Source organism: Protopterus annectens, chromosome 9.part0 (genome assembly GCF_019279795.1).
Source record: "Protopterus annectens isolate FY-2018-M chromosome 9.part0, PAN1.0, whole genome shotgun sequence".
Taxonomy (NCBI): Eukaryota; Metazoa; Chordata; order Ceratodontiformes; family Protopteridae; genus Protopterus; species Protopterus annectens.
In genome coordinates, this window is record NC_056743.1 from 250217927 (window position 1) to 250236322 (window position 18396).

Below are 18396 nucleotides of genomic sequence, written 5' to 3' on the forward strand. Positions count from 1 at the left end.
CGGCCGGATTCCAAAGTCTGGGTCTGGCTTCGGCTGGTGTCGCACTTCACCCGACGTCATAGCTGCAGTTCTTCGGGTATAAAGGCATCATCCGATGCCATTTTCCTCAGTGTTTCTTGCCCCAGATGCCAGGTGCCCTTTTGGATGGCTAAATTTGGATAAATGCCAATGTTTCCAAATAGTAGAGAGCAAACACATAAAATAAGCATGTATGTACACATATACAAACAAATACACCATAATAGATCCCCCCCAAGCTAGCTGAAAGATGGCAAATACCCTAGGAGTACCACAGAGGGGAAGGCGGGCGGGTAATCCTGACTGCAGATGCATTCCTATCGGACATCTACATTTATGGTAGGTACAAAACTGTACTATGTCCTTCAAGGATGCATCTGCAGTCCTTACAAATGGGTAGCCAAACAAGGGGAGGAGGAAAAGAGAGATTATGGTGTAGTTAGGATCCCTTGCAAAACAGCAGTGGCAAAACCTGCTCGGGATCTAGAGTATAAAGGTAAATTATAATGCTTGGCAAATGTATGCACGGAGGTCCAAGTAGCAGCCTCTATAATGTCCTTGGTAGCCACTCCTCGTAAGAAAGCTGTGGTAGTGGCTGTAGCCCTTGTGGAGTGAGGCCTGATGTTCTCTGGAGTTTTCTTTCCATGGTAGGAGTAACAAAATCTAATGCAATTTCCTATCCACTTGGAGATAGTCTGTTTTGAAATTGGTTTTCCTTCCTTTCCTGTTGCATATGCTACCAGAAGCTGGTCAGTTTTTCTATTGGACTTGGTCCTGTCCAGGTAGTAGCGTAATTGTCTATGTACATCCAAGGTATGCAACAGTCTTTCTCCCCTGTTCTGTGGGTTGGGGAAGAATGTAGGTAGGTGGATAGCCTGATTTAAAGACACTCTGGATACCACCTTAGGCATAAATGTAGGATTTGTTCTCATGGACACTATCTTGATGGAAGATCAGGAAGGGTTGCACTGCCATTAATGCCTGTAGTTCAGAAACCCTTCTTGCTGAGGTGATTGCCAGCAGGAAAGCAGTTTTCCAGGATAAGTATTGTAATTCTGCTGTTGCTGCTGGTTCGAAAGGGGGAAGTGTCAATTTTTCTAGTACAAAGTTCAAGTCCCATGCTGGCAATGGCGGTTTCCTGGGAGGTTTTACATTTTTAATTCCTCTGAGAAACTGCCTGAGCAGAGGATGTGAGAAGACAGGAGGATCCAAGCTGTATTCTGCTGAAATAGCTGATGCGTGTATCTTGATGGAAGAATAGGACAGGCCTGTATGGAAGAGCTCTGCCAAGTACTCCAGGATGTTGGCTATGTTTACCAGTGACACATCTTCTCCCTTTGCAGTACTCCAAATGAGATATCTTTTCCATTTTGCTGCATAATTCTTTCTTGTTGAAGGTCTACGAGCCTCAAGGATAATGTCTTTAACCCTTTGGGATAAATTTGGGTTAATTGATCTTATGTAATGTTCCAGGCAGTCAGCTGCAGAGTTTTCAGGTTTGGATGCAGGATGTTGTAGTTGTTCTGTGTTAACAGCAATGAGATCAGGGGTAGTGTCCATATTTGTTCCCGAGACATGCTCCTCAGTAATGGGTACCAATGTTGTCTTGGCCAGTCTGGAGCTATCAGAATGATCCTTGGGCGTTCCTCTTTGATCTTCAAGAGCACCTTGTGCATCAAAGGAAGTGGTGGGAATGCATATGCTGTCAGGTTTTTCCAACTGAAAGATAGGGAGTCCACCTTCCAAGCAAGTGGGTGGTACGTCCTTGTGCAGAATTTCTTTAGCTGGTGATTGAGTGGGGATGCAAATAAGTCTATTTGTGGTAATCCCCATTCTCTTGTGATGGCTTTGAAGATGTCCGGATGCAGCATCCATTCGTGGGCATCCGTGGTAGTCCTGCTTAATATGTCTGCTAGAATGTTTTCTTTTCCCAGTACAAAAATTGCTTGTAACTGAATGATGTAGCTCAGAGCCACATCCCATAGGTCCAGAGCCAGCCGGCATAGAGGGTATGAATGTGTGCCTCCCTGTTTGTTGATGTACCACATAACTGTGGTGTTGTCTGTCCTTATCAACTGACCTTCTTGGAGAAATGGTCTGAATTACTGGATTGCCAATTTTACTGCCAGCATTTCCTTTAGATTTATGTGTAGGTGCAGCTGGTCTTGAGTCCATAAGCCTTGTATGCACTTGTCTAGCATGTGGGCCCCCCAACCGAGGTCTGAGGCGTCTGTCGTGATGGTTTGGCTTGGTTGACTGTTGCAGAAGGGCAATCCTGTGTTTGATTGACAGGCCTGAGCCCACCATAGGAACTCTTGCTTCAGGCATGGGATTATTGGAATTTTGGTTTCTAGGCTGTGCTTGCGTTGAGACCACAAATTCTTTAGGTACCACTGTAGCTTTCTCATATGCAGTCTGGCATGAGGAACCAGGATTATGCAGGATGCCATGAAGCCTAGGGCTTGCAGTACTTTTCTTGCAGTTAGATGGTTCTGCTTTGTTAATGCCAAGAAGTAGAGAGGTAGTTGCTCTTGTTTTTCTGCAGTTAGGAATGCCATTTGTTTTGATGTGTCCAGCTCTGCACCCAGAAAGGTTATTCTTTGGGATGGAATCAGCCTTGACTTTTTTATATTGACTGTATATCCCAGGGCTTGCAGCAGGTAAATGACTCTTTGTAAGTCTTCTGTTAGCTTGTTTTTGTTGTCCGCTTGTTGTCCGCTTGTATCAGGCAGTCGTCCAGGTAGGGGTAAATTTGGATTCCCTGAAGCCTGCAATGAGGCATTACTGATGCCAGGCATTTCGTGAACACTCTGGGCGCAATAGATAAGCCAAAGGGCAATGCTGAGAATTGATAATGCTCTGATCCTGCAAGAAATCTGAGGTATCTTCTGCAATTATTGTATGGGGACGTGCAGGTATGCCTCCTTGAGATCTAGAGTTACCAGCCAAGACTCCTTGCCCAACATGGGAAGAAGCTGCTGTAGGGTCAGCATTTTGAATTTTGGAACAATGAGGAAAGTGTTTAAAGCGGACAGGTCGAGAATAGGCCTCCATTTGCTCTCTTTTCTTGGTACCAGGAAGAGTCTGGAGTAAAATCCCTTTCCTTGTTCCATAGATGGTACCTTTTCCACAGCTCTCATTCTTAATAATTGAGATATTTGCTTTAGAGCTTCTGCCCTTTGAGTAGGTGGTAGGTTTGGCATTCCTCTCTTTCCTGGTAGAGTATGGAAATGGAACCTGTAGCCTTGGTCTATAGTTTGCAAAATCCATTTTTCCCTTGTGATGCAATGCCAGTTCCTTGAAAATAAGGCTAGCTTTCCGCCTAAGGGTGCTTCCAGTTGTTCCCTGGTAGGCGGTGCCACAGCCAAGTCACTGTGATTGTGTTGTTGTAGTGGTGGTGGCTGCGTCTGTGCCTCGCTGGTTGTTACCCTGCCACTGGCGTCCCCTGTAGGCACCCCTGGATTGGTTTCTGCCTCTTGAACGCCTATTCCTGCCTCTCTGTGCCTTAGAGGAGTCCGGAAAGGACCAATTCTTGGAGGGCCAGTTCCTGCTAAACCTTGGAGGTTGAACCTGTAAGAAATCTTTCACTGTTTGTACAGATTTCGCCTTCTCTTCCATCTTTTTCAGTACCTGCTGTGCAGGAGAACCAAATAAACTGACTTTGTCCATGGGTGCATCTAAAAGCTTTGATTTGACATGGTCCGGTAAGGCCTGCTCTTTCAACCATGCATGCCTTCTGATAACTGTGCCAGTCATGGCTGATCTAAAGGAAGCCTCCAGTGCATCATAGCCACATTTTAGAGAATGGTTACTAACTTGCTGTATGTTATGTACCATTTCCTGAACATACTTCTTATCTAAAGATTCCTCAGAGGACAGTTTTTTAGTTAACTGGTCTAGCATAAACTCTTGATATTGAATCATATGAAATTGACAGTGTAGCAGAAGTGTAAACTTTTTTACCCCATCTCTCTAAGGACCTGGATTCCCTTTCAGAGGGGAGGGGGTTTTTAGCAGATGTAGTTGCTACAGCCTTAGGCCCCTGGGAGATCTAAATGGTGATGAGTGTCCGGGACCCTGTAGAACCTATCGGGCTTAGCAGGGGCCGGGGGTAATGAATCAGGGGCAGTGCAAGCATCATTAAATGCATCATCTACAACAGAAAGAACTGGAGGTAATAGCTAAAGGCCTATGCTGTGGCAAATGTAAAAAGGTTCTAAGCCTTTTTCTGGAGTCTGAGAAATCTTGGCCCTGCCACTGAAATTGTTCCCTCATAGCATGCAAGGTTTCCCCAAAGGAAAATTCCTCAGGTGGAGAGGCAGAAGGAATGGACTCTTCAGCATCAGAGTCTTCGTAAGGGGAGTAAGGAGCCTCAGGTGGGTCTGTATTTTCTGAGTCATCAGAGGAATCATCTGTGGATACTGGCTCTGGGGGGGCTCTACTCTAGGCCTCTTCTCTGGAGGTGGACGAGAGGCCCTGTCTGGATGAGGCTGGGATCCACGAATTAAAGAAATGAGATCCTCTGCCAAAGAAAGCATATGGGAACTGGAGCTGGGCCTGTGAGAGGGGGGCTTAACAGGCAGTTTTTGAAGCTTTAGCTGCTTTAGCCCTGGCAAAGGCCTTAATAGACATGGCTGCAGGAGGCCTAGCAGCTCCATGTGCAGGGATTGAAATATCCAGGGGAATAGTGTCAGATAATTCCTGAGAAACCGCAACTGTAGGTTGGATTTCAGAAGCCGATTCCACCAGGTTAGAAGAGGCCTCGGTAGAAGGCATGGTTTCGGCTGGGGGAAGAACCGCTTGCTCGGTTTCAGCCGAAACAGAGACACTCGCGGTTGGCTTAACGGCGGTTTCGGCCGAAACCGCGGACCGCGAGTGTCGGTCCTTTTCCCTGCATTTTTTGGTTATTTGTGAAGTCGGAGGATCCGACGGCATAATATAAGCAAAATCAGAGCCGAAAAACTGTTCTGCAAATTCCGACCGACGTCTAAGCGTCCGTCGGTTGAAAGAAGCACAGGCTAGACAAGCTGCTACGTCGTGGTCTGGGCCTAAACAAGGTAAGCAGTAAGAGTGGAAATCTTTATGAGGTATTTGTTTCCCACAAGTTAAACAGTTATTCACTTTTTCTGACATCGGCTGAGGCAAGAAAGAGTCCCCAACGGGGTACTTCGCTTTTTAGAAGTCTTCGTAGTATTCGGTAGTAGTAATCTCTGGTTCTGACCGACCGGCACTTGCGAACAGCTTCTGCTTCGGGCGCCACGCGGCAAGAAAGACTGAGGAAAATGGTGTCGGCTGATGCCTTTATACCCGAAGAACTGCAGCTATGACGTCGGGTGAAGTGCGACACCAGCCGAAGCCAGACCCAGACTTTGGAATCCGGCCGACCGAAGGGCTGCCTGACGACAGGACAACCCATTTGTAAGGACTGCAGATGCATCCTTGAAGGACATCTGACAGTTATTAATCTGCACTGTACATACGGCAAACACTCCATCAAGGAAATGGTGAAAGGAACAGGAATAAGGGAAGTAGATACACTTATTATATCCCCCATTAAATTTATCACACACTTGCAGCTTGCATTCCTTATGGCAAAGTTTTGGATGGCAATGACAATTCTTTTATTAATAAAACAATTTTTTTTTAATTCTTTGATTAAAACAGCTTTTTCATCAGTTCGGAAAAACACTGACCTTGTTACTTTCTAGATAAAAGATTTATTTTTTTAAATTTTATTTAACATATGTTAACTGGGAAAGTCTGACTTGGAATGAAGCCAGTTTTCAGCAGAGACCCGGGGAGAAATGCTCCAGATGCGTGGGAGGAAACCAGAGCACCCGGAGAAAACCCACACGAACGCAGGGAGGACATGCATAACTGTCAGTTTCACACACAGAAGGCACCCTAGCAGAGAATCGAACCAGAGAACCTCTTGCTGTGAGGCGACAACATTACCGCTGCACCACTGCGCCGCCAAAGATATAAGACTGCCATTATTCGCTTGTCTCAGACTTCTGAGACACTGCCCAGGAGCATTTTTCTCTGCATATCTTTCAGGATCGGTTTACTTTCTTTTGTCAATATAAAACTACAGATGCGGCCTGGAAACAGACATTTCTGCTTTAGTTTCAGCTAATGTTTGTGGGGACACAGTAATACAAATGGGATTTTTTTAAACAAATCTTTCCAGGATATTTGATAGTGCTGACTAACAACATTACTGCTGTATTTGGAAAGATTCATCGATTGTAACATAGCTTTAAAGTAAGCTATTCTTATCAGGTGAGGGAAGCATACATACACAAGGTTCAAGGACTTTTTCCAGGACCACATTCAGTCTGCAGCAAGACTCCTCAGAAACTATTTCTTCTTTTTTGCCCTAATAATAATACATCAGAAATCTGTCAGCATGCTAAGCAAATTACTTATGAAAATAATACAGCTGGATTTGCAGACAGTCTTACTACCAGGTCCAGTGTACCCCTACTACAGATAGAGTTGGATGCCATATAAAACTTTATTTTCCTCCCAAAAGGCACCTCTACCTGCTGGCACCAGCTGCCAAGAGAAAATTAAACATACTCTAGCCAGGTTTCAAATTCAACTTGTAGAATAACTGCTTTGGACATGTAGGCTAAAATATACATCATCTAGCCAACATCCTTCAACTTTCTGCTCTCTCGTGTAATTGGTTATATCAGCAATCCAGCAGCATTGCTTGTACAATGTCATTACTAAGGTATTAATCTAATCTATCGGGCTTTAAAGATGTCAAGGTCTAATGCATGCTTCATTTCATGTTACCTTTTGTAATCAATATAAAAAGTGTATTTCTGCTATAAACCTGTTCCAAAAATGGTCACGGTTTTACATGCGTTAAACCTCATGCAATTAGTATATCTTACTTCCCACTGGGTCTGGGTTGTGATGGAAAGGGTCTGTGGACCAGCCCACCCACCTAGCTAACTAAACAGAGTTAAGTGTGTTACTTTTTGTTCTTTTCTTGTTCTCAGCATCTTATCGATACAAGTAATAGTACATATAGTAATTATCAATAAAATATAACATATCAAACTGTTTTCAAGTTATTCCTAGCTCTTCAAGGATATATATACAGATATATATATATATATATATATATATATATATATATATATGTATATATATGTATGCTGTTTGCTAACCCAGCTAAACATCATTCCCATTTATTATAAGAAATCAAACAGATTAAAACTTGGTATCTTTACTTAGAAAAAAAAAATAAGCCACTGCATGAGAGACAGTATCCATTACTTACCTTAATGCATGCTTCTACCATCAAATAATTTAAAAGGAACCCTACTGGTGTTAGTTTTTAATGATGGCCTGCACTTGCAGAGGGATCACCTACAGGACTGCAGTTTTAACAATTTAGGAATGGTGTCAGTCTGAAATATAGTAGTACCCGTTCCAAGTGTTAATTTTGACATGTGACTCAAAAATGACTAAATTAATTTTACTACTCTTAACCTGACAGCATGAAGATTCTTTTTGACAGCATGAAGATTCTTTTTAAGTACAGTCCTTCAAAGTTGAATTAAACTGAACAAAAAGTAAATAAATAAAACAAAAAAAGTACAGTTGTGTACACTTACCATAAATGTAGACGTTAAAGTGTATTCACTGTTGCAGTAATCACACACGGGTTATCGTAGCCCTCAGTCAGCCCGAATACCAGAGGCTTAGTATTTCTGCATTGGTTGCTGTCGCTCCAGGACTGAAGTCAGGTAGTCAGTGGTATAAAATCAGGCAGCCAACGTGATTACATCAGTTTTTCTTGCCCCAAATAGGGAGCTAGGTTATAGTGGAAGAACACCACCAGTAGAAAGTAAATACCAAAAATCCCTGTAAGCTGCGAGGAAGACAGAGAGAGAGACCAGGGGGATGGAGTGTGGGAAACCAGGACTGCAACAGTGAATACACTGGAACATCTACATTTATGGTAAGTGTACACAAATGTAATGTACTATGTTCTTTGTGTTTCACTGTTGCAGTCATCACACATGGGTTTCTTCCCAAAGATGAAGAAAAGGGTGGAGGGAGTCAAGAAGACAGGGGGCTGACTAGGATGCCCTGCAAGACTGCTGCTGCAAAGCCTGCCCTGGATTTGCAGAAGATAGACAGGTGGTAATGCTTGGTGAAGGTATGAACAGAACTCCATGTTGCAGCCTCCAGGATTGTCCCTGACAGGGACCCCTCTGAGAAAAGCTGAAGAGGTGGAGGCTGCCTTGGTGGAATGCATCCTGACCCCCTTAGGGGGAGGTTTCCCTTGGTATTTGTAGCAGAAATGGATACAGTGTGCTATCCATTTGAAGATAGTTTGAATATGGTCTTGCCCTCTACCCCTGCTGGAAAGCTGACTAGCAACTGGTCAGTTTTTCTAAAATATTTAGTCCTACCCAGGTAGAATGTGAGCTGTCTGTGCACATCTAGAGAATGTAGAATCCTTTCCCCCTTGTTTTGTGGGTTGGGGAAAAAAGTACAGTTTTGTACCTACCATAAATGTAGATGTCCGAACTGGATAGCATCTGCAGTCATAACAAGTGGGTTGTCCTGTCGTCAGGCAGCCCTTCAGTCGGCCGGATTCCAAAGTCCGGGTCCGGCTTCGGCTGATGTCGCACTCCACCCGACGTCATCACTGTTGGTCTTCGGGTATAAAGGCATCAGCCGACGCCATTTTCCTCAGTGTTTCTTGCCCCAGATGCCAGTAGCCCTCTTGCAGGCTAAAATTTGGATAGATGCCAATGTTTCCAAATAGATAGAGGTAAACACAACAATAAGCATGTATGTACATATACACAAACAAATACACCATAAAAGACTCCCCCCCAACAGCTAGCTATTAGAAGGGTAAAGGAGTACCACAGAGGGATGGAGGGAGGGTAATCCTGACTGCAGATGCTATCCAGTTCGTACATCTACATTTATGGTAGGTACAAAACTGTACTATGTCCTTCATGGATGCATCTGCAGTCATAACAAGTGGGTAGAATACCATAGCCAACTAGGGGAGGAGGATAAAAAATAGATTATGGTGTGTTTAGGATCCCTTGCAGTACAGCAGTGGCAAACCCTGCTCGGGATCTGGAATATAGAGGCAAATTATAATGCTTGGCAAATGTATGCACGGAGGTCCAAGTAGCCGCCTCAATAATGTCTTTGGTTGCCACTCCTCGTAAGAAGGCTGTGGTAGTGGCTGTTGCCCTCGTAGAATGAGGTCTTATGTTCTGTGGAATTGGTTTTCCATGGAAGGAGTAACAGAATCGTATGCAATTTCCTATCCATTTGGAGATTGTCTGTTTGGAAATAGCTTTTCCTTCCCTTCCTGTTGCATAGGCTACAAAAGTTGGTCAGTCTTTCTGCTATTTTTGTTCTGTCCAAGTAGTAGCGTAGCTGTCTATGTACATCCAAGGTATGCAGTATTCTTTCCCTCTGTTTTGTGGGTTGGGAAAGAAGGTAGGTAGGTGGATTGCCTGGTTTAAAGACAGTCTGGATACCACCTTAGGCATAAATGTAGGATTAGTCCTCATGGACACTCGATCTTGGTGGAAGATTAGGAAGGGTTGCACTGCCATTAAGGCCTGTAGTTCTGAAACCCTCCTTGCTGAAGTAATTGCCAGTAGGAAAGCAGTTTTCCATGACAGGTGTTGTAGGTCTGCTGTTGCTGCTGGTTCAAAGGGTGCTAGTGTCAACTTTTCTAGCACAAAGTTTAAATCCCAAGCTGGTAATGGTGGTTTCCTTGGAGGTTTTACATTCTTGATTCCTCTGAGGAATTGCCTGAGCAAAGGGTGCGAAAAACAGGTGTATCAAAGCTGTATTCTGCTGAAATAGCTGATGCATGTATCTTGATGGAGGAGTAGGACAGGCCTGAATGAAGAAGTTCGCCAGATACTCCAGAATGTTAGGCATATCTATGTTTGACACATCTTTTCCTCTTTCATTACTCCAGATGACAAACCTTTTGCATTTTCCAGCATAGTTCCTTCTTGTTGAAGGTCTGCGTGCTTCAAGAATAATGTCTTTAACTCTTTGGGAAAGTTCTGGAATAGCTGCTGTTATGTGATGTTCCATGCAGTCAGTTGCAAGGTTTTAGGTTTGGATGTATGATGCTGTAGTTGTTCTGCGTTAACATCAAGGGCATCAGGAATTGTCCACATATTGTTCACGGACATGCTGCTCAGTAGTGGGTACCAGTGTTCTCTTGGGCAGTTTGGAGCTATCAGCATTATCCTTGGGCCTTCCTCCTTGATTTTCAGTAGTACCTTGTGTATCAAAGGAAGAGGCGCGAATGCATATGCTGTTAGGCCTTTCCAGTTGAAAGAGCGAATCCACTTTCCATGCTAATGGGTGGAATGTCCTTGTGCAGAATTTTTTGAGCTGGTGATTGAGAGGTGATGCGAATAGGTCTATCTGTGGCATTCCCCATTTCTTTGAGATGGTCTTGAAGATGTCGGGTGAAGCTTCCATTCGTGGGCATCCGAAGTGGTTCTGCTTAATAGGTCTGCTAGGGTATTGTCTTTCCCTGGTACAAATATTGCCTGTAACTGGATGTTGTAGCTGAGTGCCAGGGTCCACAGCTCCAAGGTCATTCTGCATAGGGGTATGAATGAGTGCCTCCTGTTTGTTGATGTACCACATGACTGTGGTGTTGTCTGTCCTTATCATCAACTGGCCCTCTGAGAAATGGTTTGAACTTTTGGATTGCCAGTTTTACTGCCAGCATTTCTTTTAGGTTGATGTGCAGTTGAAGTTGATCCTGTGTCCACAATCCTTGCACGCATTTGTCCAGCATGTGGGCCCCCATCCTAGGTCTGAAGCGTCTGTTGTGATGGTCTGGCTTGCTTGACATCTGCGAAAGGGTAGGCCTGGGTTTGACTGGCATGCCTGAGCCCACCATAGGAACTCCTGTTTTAAGCATGGAATTAGTGGGATTTCTGTTTCTAGACTGTGTCTGTGCTGGGACCATAAATTCTTTAGGTACCACTGTAGTTTTCTCATATGTAGTCTGGCAAATGGAACCAAGATTATGCATGATGCCATGAAGCCCAAGGCCTGCAGTACTTTTCTTGCTGTTAACTTGTTCAGTTTTGTTAGTGCCAGGAAGTATAGAGGGAGTTCTTTTTGTTTTTCTGTAGTCAGGAATGCCATTTGTTTTACTGTGTCCAATTCCGCCCAAGAATGTCCTTGTTTGGGATGGTATCAGCCTTGACTTTTGTAAATTGACTGTGTATCCCAGTGCTTGTAGCAAGTAAATGACCCTTTGTAAATCTGTTGTCAGCTTGCTTTTGTTGTCCCCTTGTAGCAGGCAGTCGTCCAGGTATGGGTAAATTTGAATTCCCTGAAGTCTGCAATGGCGATTACTGATGCCAGGCATTTTGTGAATACTCTGGGCGCATTAGATAAGCCAAAGGCAATGCTGAGAATTGATAGTGCTCTGATCCTGCAAGAAATCTGAGGTATCTTCTGCAGATTGGTCGAATGGGGCGTGCAGGTATGCCTCCTTGAGATCTAGAGTTACCAGCCAAGACTCCTTGCCCAGCATGGGAAGAAGTTGCTGTAGGGTCAGCATTTTGAATTTTGGGACAATGATGTATGTATTTAAGGTGGACAGGTCGAGAATTGGTCTCCAACTTTTTCCTTTCTTGGAACTAGGAATAGTCTGGAGTAGAACCCCTTTCCTTGCTCTGCTGTTGGCACTCTTTCCACAGCTCTCATGTTTGCTAACTCCATTATCTGGCGTAGAGCCTCTGTTTTTTGATTTGGAGGTAGATTTGGCATTCCTCTTTTGACTGGAAAAGTGTGGAAGTGAAACCGGTAACCTTGATCTATGGTTTGTAAAATCCACTTGTCCTTTGTTATGTAGTGCCAGTTCTTTGAAAATAAGGTTAACTTTCCGCCTAGAGGAGCTGCTATTTGTTCCCTGGTAGGCGGATTTAGGGTTAAGTCACTGTGGTTGTGTTGATGTAGTGGCACTGGCTGTGTCTGTGCCTCTGTTGTTACCTTGCCCACTGTCTTCCTCTGTAGGCACCTCCTCTGGATTGGTTTCTGCCTCTGGAACGTCTATTCCTGCCCCTTTGAAATTTTGTGGAGTCAGGAAAGGACCAATTTTTGGCAGGCCAGTTCCTGCTAAACCTTGGGGGTTGAACCTGCAAGAAATCTTTAACAGTTTGAACAGATTTTGCCTTTTCTTCCATTTTCTTCATAACCTGCTGGGCAGATGTACCAAACAAACTTGTCTTGTCCATAGGAGCATCTAGCAACTTAGCTTTAACATGATCCGGTAAAGCTTGTTCCTTTAGCCATGCATGCCTTCTTATCACTGTGCCTGTCATGGCTGATCTAAATGAAGCCTCCAGTGCATCATAGCCACATTTTAAGGAATGGTTGCTAACCTGTTGTATGTTATTTACCATCTCTAATACATATTTCTTATCAAGAGATTCATCAGTGGTTAGTTTTTAGTTAACTGATCCAGCATAAACTCTTGGTATTGTATCATGTGAAACTGACAGTTTAAAGCTCTAGCTGAGAGAGTAGCTGAAGTGTAGACCTTTTACCCCATCTGTCTAATGACCTTGCTTCCCTTTCAGAAGGAATAGGGTTTTTAGCTATGGTCGCGGCTACTGCCTTGGGGCCCTGGGATATAGTTTCCGGGTCTGCAAGTGGAGCCTTGTAAAGGTGGTGATGAGTATCTGGCACCCTGTAAAATCTGTCTGGTTTGGCAGGGGCTGGGGGTAAAGAATCTGGAGCGGAGCAAACATCATTGAAAGCATCATCCACCACAGAGAGAACAGGGGGTATAGCTAAGGGCCTGTGCTGTGGGAGGTGCAGAAAAGTCCTAAGTCTTTATCTGGAGTCTGAAAAATCCTGTTGCTGCCATTGGAACTGTTCTCGCATGGCATGCAAGGTTTCCCCAAAGGAGAATTCTTCTGGTGGGGAAGCAGCTGGGATGGATTCTTCAGCATCAGAATCTTCAAAATTGGAGAAGGGAGCCTCTGGCTGGTCAGTTATGTCTGACTCATCAGCAGAATCAGAGGACACTGGCTCGGGGGGCTCTGCCCTAGGTCTCTTCTCTGGGGGCTGAGAGGCCCTTTCTGGGTGAGATTGAGATCCTCTAATTAAAGAAATTAAATCTTCTGCCAAAGTAAGCATTTGAGAACTAGAAGAGGGCCTGGATGTGGGTGGTTTAACAGGCACTGTTTTAGTAGTCTTGGCTGCTTTAGCCCTGGCGAAGGCCCTAATGGACATGGCTGCTGGAGGCCTAGCAGCACCACGTGCTGGGGTAGAAACATCCAAGGGGATGGTGTCTGATAAGTCAACCACCGTAGTGGGTAAAATTTGTGAAGTCGTTTCAAGAGTTGTAGCAGGGGCCTTGGTTGTAGGAATAGGTTCAGCTGTACTTTCCTCAGTTTTCGGTTTCGGCGAAACAGAGACACTTTCATGGTTTGCTTGACCATGGTTTCGGCGAAACCGCGACCGCGAGTGTCGGTCTTTATCTTTGCGTTTTTTGCTAGATTGGGTAGTCGGAGGATCCGACGGCATAATGTACGCAAAATCAGAACCGAAAAACTGTTCTGCAAACTCCGACCGACGCCTAAGCGTTCGTCGGTTGAAAGAAGCACAGGCGAACAGGCTGCTCGTCGTGGGCTGGGCCTAAACAAGGCAGACAGTAAGAGTGGAAATCTTTATGAGGTATTTGTTTCCCACAGTTTAAACAATTGTTAACTTTTTCTGACATCGGCTGAGGCAAGAAAGAGTCCCCAATGGGGTACTTAGCTTTAGAAGTCTTCGAAGTAGTATTCGGTAGAAGTAATCTCTGGATCCGACCGACCGGCACTTGCGAACAGCTTCTGCTTCGGGCGCCACGCGGCAAGAAAGACTGAGGAAAATGGCGTCGGCTGATGCCTTTATACCCGAAGACCAACAGTGATGACGGGTGGAGTGCGACATCAGCCGAAGCCGGACCCGGACTTTGGAATCCGGCCGACTGAAGGGCTGCCTGACGACAGGACAACCCACTTGTTATGACTGCAGATACATCCATGAAGGACATCATGGGCAAATGAATTGATTGGTTGAGAGCCACACTGGACACCACTTATGAAAGTTGGGTTACTCCTGTGGGAGACCCAGTCAGCATGAAAAATGATAAAGGGCTCCACAGCCATGAGTGCTTCTAGCTCTGAAACTCTTCTAGCTGAAGTGTTGGCCAGAAGCAAGGTTGTTTTCCAAGAGAAGTATTTTAACTCTGCTGAAGCTGCAGGTTCAAAGGGGGTTAAGTGTAAGCTTTTCCAACACAAAGTTAGTCCCAAGCTGGGGTAGGAGCTCTTCTTGGTGGCCTTAAATTGTTAGCCCTTCTTAAGAACTGTTTGATGAGATGGTGAGAAAAGAGAGGTGTCTCTGTGCTATAATGAGCAGAGATGGCAGAGGCATGAATTTTAATAGAAGAGAAGGATAGGCCCCTGTGTAGTAGGTCTGCTAGATAATCCAGGATGAGAGGTAGGGAGGGCTGTGCTGTTTCAGCTCCTTTAGCCTGGATCCAGGTGCGATACCTTTTCCACTTGTCAGCATAGGATTTTCTAGGACTGAGCTGTCTGGCCTCCCGTACAACATCCAGAACTTGCTTGCTTAAGCTGGCAACTGGAGGAGAGGTCAGGGAATAAGCCAGGCTGCCAGGTTCAGGGTCTGCAGTTGTGGATGCATGAATTCTCCATTCTGCTTGGTCAGGAGAGTTGGGCTCTGAGGTAGGTGCCATGGTGGCAGGGGTGACAGACTGCGCAGCAGTGGGTACCAGTGCTGGAGTGGCCAGTCTGGAGCAATCAAGATTGCGCTCTGTTTTTCCTCCCTTATTTTGAGTAGTACCCTTGAGAGTAGGGGTAGAGGAAAAAATACATGGAGCGAGAGGTTTACCCAATGGAAGAATAGGGAATCCACTTTCCAGGCCTTGGTGTGAGGTTCCCTGGTGCAAAATTTGCTGAGCTGGTGATAGTTGTGGGAGGCAAAGAGGTCCACCTTCAGGGTGCCCTATTTCTGGGTTACAAGGTTGAAGGTGCTGTGGTCTAGTTACCACTCGTGTGGGTCTAGGAGGTTTCTGCTTAGGTTGTCTGCCAGAGAGTTTTGGGAGCCTGACAGGAATTGTGTTTGCAGGTGAATTTGCATGGCTGATGTGCCAAAGTGCCATGACGAGCCTGCAGAGGGAATAAGAGTGAGTTCCTCCCTGCTTGTTGATGTACCACATCACTGTAGTGTTGTCTGTTTTGATTACTAGAGGCCCCGGGGAGAGTAGGGGTCTGAAAGCTATCAGAGCGTACTGAACAGTTAGCATCTCTTTTTGGCTGATGTGCAGATTTATTTGGGTTGGGCTCCAATGGCCCTAAATGCACGTGCCATCCAAGGTGAGCACCCCAGGCATAATCTGATGCGTCTGTGGTTAGAGTCTGAGAGGCGTGGGGTTGTGAGAAGGGAAGACCTTTGTTGTCGATGCATGCTGCTGCTCACCAAAGAAAATCTTTCCTTAGCCAGGGTATCATAGGTATGACAGTTTCCAGGTCCTGAGAGTGTTGACACCAAAGGGTTTTTAGGTACCACTGAAGTTTCCTCATATGCAGTCTGGCATATGGAATGAGTAGAATGCAGGATTTCATGAACCCTAGAGCTTGCAGGATTTTCCTTGCAGATAACTGGGTTCTGGTGGCTAGTTGAGAGAAGTAGCCTGTCAGATAGTCTTGTTTTTCTGGAGTAAGGAATGCCATCTGGATGCTGTGTCCAGGCTTGCTCCCAGGAATACAATTTATTCAGTGGATACTAGTTTGGATTTCTTTTGTTTATAGTACACCCCCAGGGAGGTCCAGTAGGTCCTTTACAAAGGTCAGGTGCTGTAACAGCTTTTCCTGTCTGCCTGAATCAGGCAGTCCCCTACGTAGGGGTAAATTTGAATATTCCTTTGTCTGCAAAAAGCAATGGCTGGAGCCAGGCATTTTTGTGAAAACTCTGGGAACAGTGGATAAGCCAGGGGGAAGCTCAGAGAACTGAAAGTGCATAGATCCTGCCATGAAATGTAGGTATTTCCTGCATGAAGCCCTAATTGGGATGTATAGATAGGCCTCTTAGGTCTAGGGTGGCTAACCAAGCACCCTTGGATAGCATAAGAAGCCGCTGCTTGAGTGTGAGCATTTTGAATTTTGGTATCACTAGGAAGGTGTTTAGAATAGATAGATTGAGGATTGGGCACCAGATGCCCTCTTTTCTGGGTACCAGGAACAGTCTAATAGAAACCTTGGTCTATCTGATCTGCAGGAACAGGCTGTACTGCCCTCATGGACAGCAAGGAATGGACTTGGTTTTGTGCCTCTGCCCATTGGTTTGGAGGAATATCTGGAAACCCCTTTGGGGTTGGCATACTGCGGAAATAAAATTTGTATCCCTTGGACACTATGTTGAGGACCCATCGGTCGTTGGTGATAGAGGTCCAGTTTTTGGCATGAGAGGAAAGCTTTCCTCCTAGGGGCACAAGCAAGTGGGCAGAGGTAAGGGATGAAGGTGTGCAGTCATTGTGAGTTCTTTCCATAAGGGGGTGGCTTAGCACTCCCTGTTTTTGAAGTGGAGGAACTCCACTGCTTAGATCTCTGCGTTCCCTGGGACTGGTGTGTGTGTGTGTGTGTGTGTGGGGGGGGGGGGGGTCTGCTTCCCTCTAGGTCTTGTCTGAGCTGGTCTTGAGGGGGCCAGGAAGGGTAATGCCTACTGAACATCTGAGGATGGACCTGTAAGAAGTCTAACTGTACGCATAGATTTAGCTTTTTCTTCCATCTTTTTTAAGACCTCTTCTGCCTTGGTGCCAAAAACAAATAGTCTTTGTTCAATGGTGCATCCAATAGTTTTGATTTGGCATGGTCTGGCAAGGTCTGTTCCTTAAGCCAAGCATGCCTTCTAAGTACAGAACCAGTGACTGCTGCCCTGCAGGATGCTTCCAGGACGTCAAAGCCACACTGCAAGGTGTGCTTAGTAACTTGGGTTGCAGAATGCATAAGGTCCTGTAATTCTTTATTTTCTGCACAAGCCGGAAAGGTAGATCTTTTTTGTTTACGGAGTTCCATAGTATGTTGCTGGTATTTCAGCATGTGGAACTGACAATTCAGTGCTCTAATGGCAAGAGTTGCAGAGGTGTATACATTTTTAGCCAATCTATCTAAAGCTCTGGAATCCCTGTCCGAGCGGGTGGGATTGTTAGCTGTGGTTGCTTTTATACCTTTAGGTCCTTGGAAGATGACCTCTGGGTCAGCAGGAGGATTTTTGAAAAGAAATTTGTGAGAATCAGGGACTCTAATACCGGTCAGGCTTCCTGGGAGCAGGCGGAAGAGTGTCAGAGGTTAAAACTAGATTCCATAAAGACAACATCCAGGACTGGAGGAATGGCTAAAGATCTATGCTGTGGTAAATCTAAGAATTCAGAGTCTCTTTTTGGACTGAGGATAGTCCTGGCACTCCCATTGGAAATGCTCCCTTAAAGTATGTAGGGTTTCACCAAAAGAAAAATCCTCTGGAGGAGAGGCAGAAGGAATGGATTCCTCTGCATCTGAATCCTCATAAGCAGACAAGGGTTGCATGTCTTCATGTTCAGAAACCTCAGAGTCATCGGACTCCTGGTCAGATAAAACTGCTGGGGACAAGTCTTTCTTTTAGAAGGGGTAGGCTGGCTTCCCCTAATAAGCATGATAAGGTCTTCCGCCATTTTAAGCATTTGAGACAGGCATGGAAGCAGGTGCTTGAGCTTGGGTCGCCATTTTTTTAGGCAGTTTCTACCCTGGGCCTTAGAAACTCAGTAGTTTTAGAAAGAACTGAAGACGCGAAAGAAGTCGTCAGTTTGTGTCGAGTATCGGTAGTGCGAAGAACTTCCTCAGAAGCCGGTGCCTGCTCAGCGGCTCCGGACCCATCCAAGGTAGAGACATCCACAGCATCCTTAGTCAAAGAAGAGTCTCGCGCATACCGGACTCTGAACGGGTCTCGGTAGCAGCCTGCGAATCCATAGAAGCGGGCATCAGGGGCTGCAAAAGCGCCTCACTGAGTACTGATGAACTGGCGACTAGCTTAACGGAAGCGTCATCAGCAGTTTTGGACCTGCGCGGTCTGTCTCTGCCTTTATCCTTACTTTTTTTGGAAGATCGGTAGTTAGATGACTTACCGAAACCATTTTGGAATACAGAGATTGAGATAGAAAGTATTGAGCTAAGATAAGGGCCTGACAATGTATAGTTCTGGCGTTAAAGCACAAAACCGGCAGCGAGGGACGTCATGGTCTGGCCCTAAAAAGGTGACACAGCAAGAATGGAAATCTCGGTGTGG

At 45.3% G+C, this 18396-nt stretch overlaps 1 protein-coding gene across 1 annotated transcript in view; it reads right to left on the reverse strand.

The window, feature by feature from the left end:
* PSMD13 (proteasome 26S subunit, non-ATPase 13) overlaps window positions 1-18396 on the reverse strand; it is an 890326-nt gene that overhangs the window by 656054 nt on the left and 215876 nt on the right. The gene's annotated exons all lie outside the window — the stretch shown is intronic.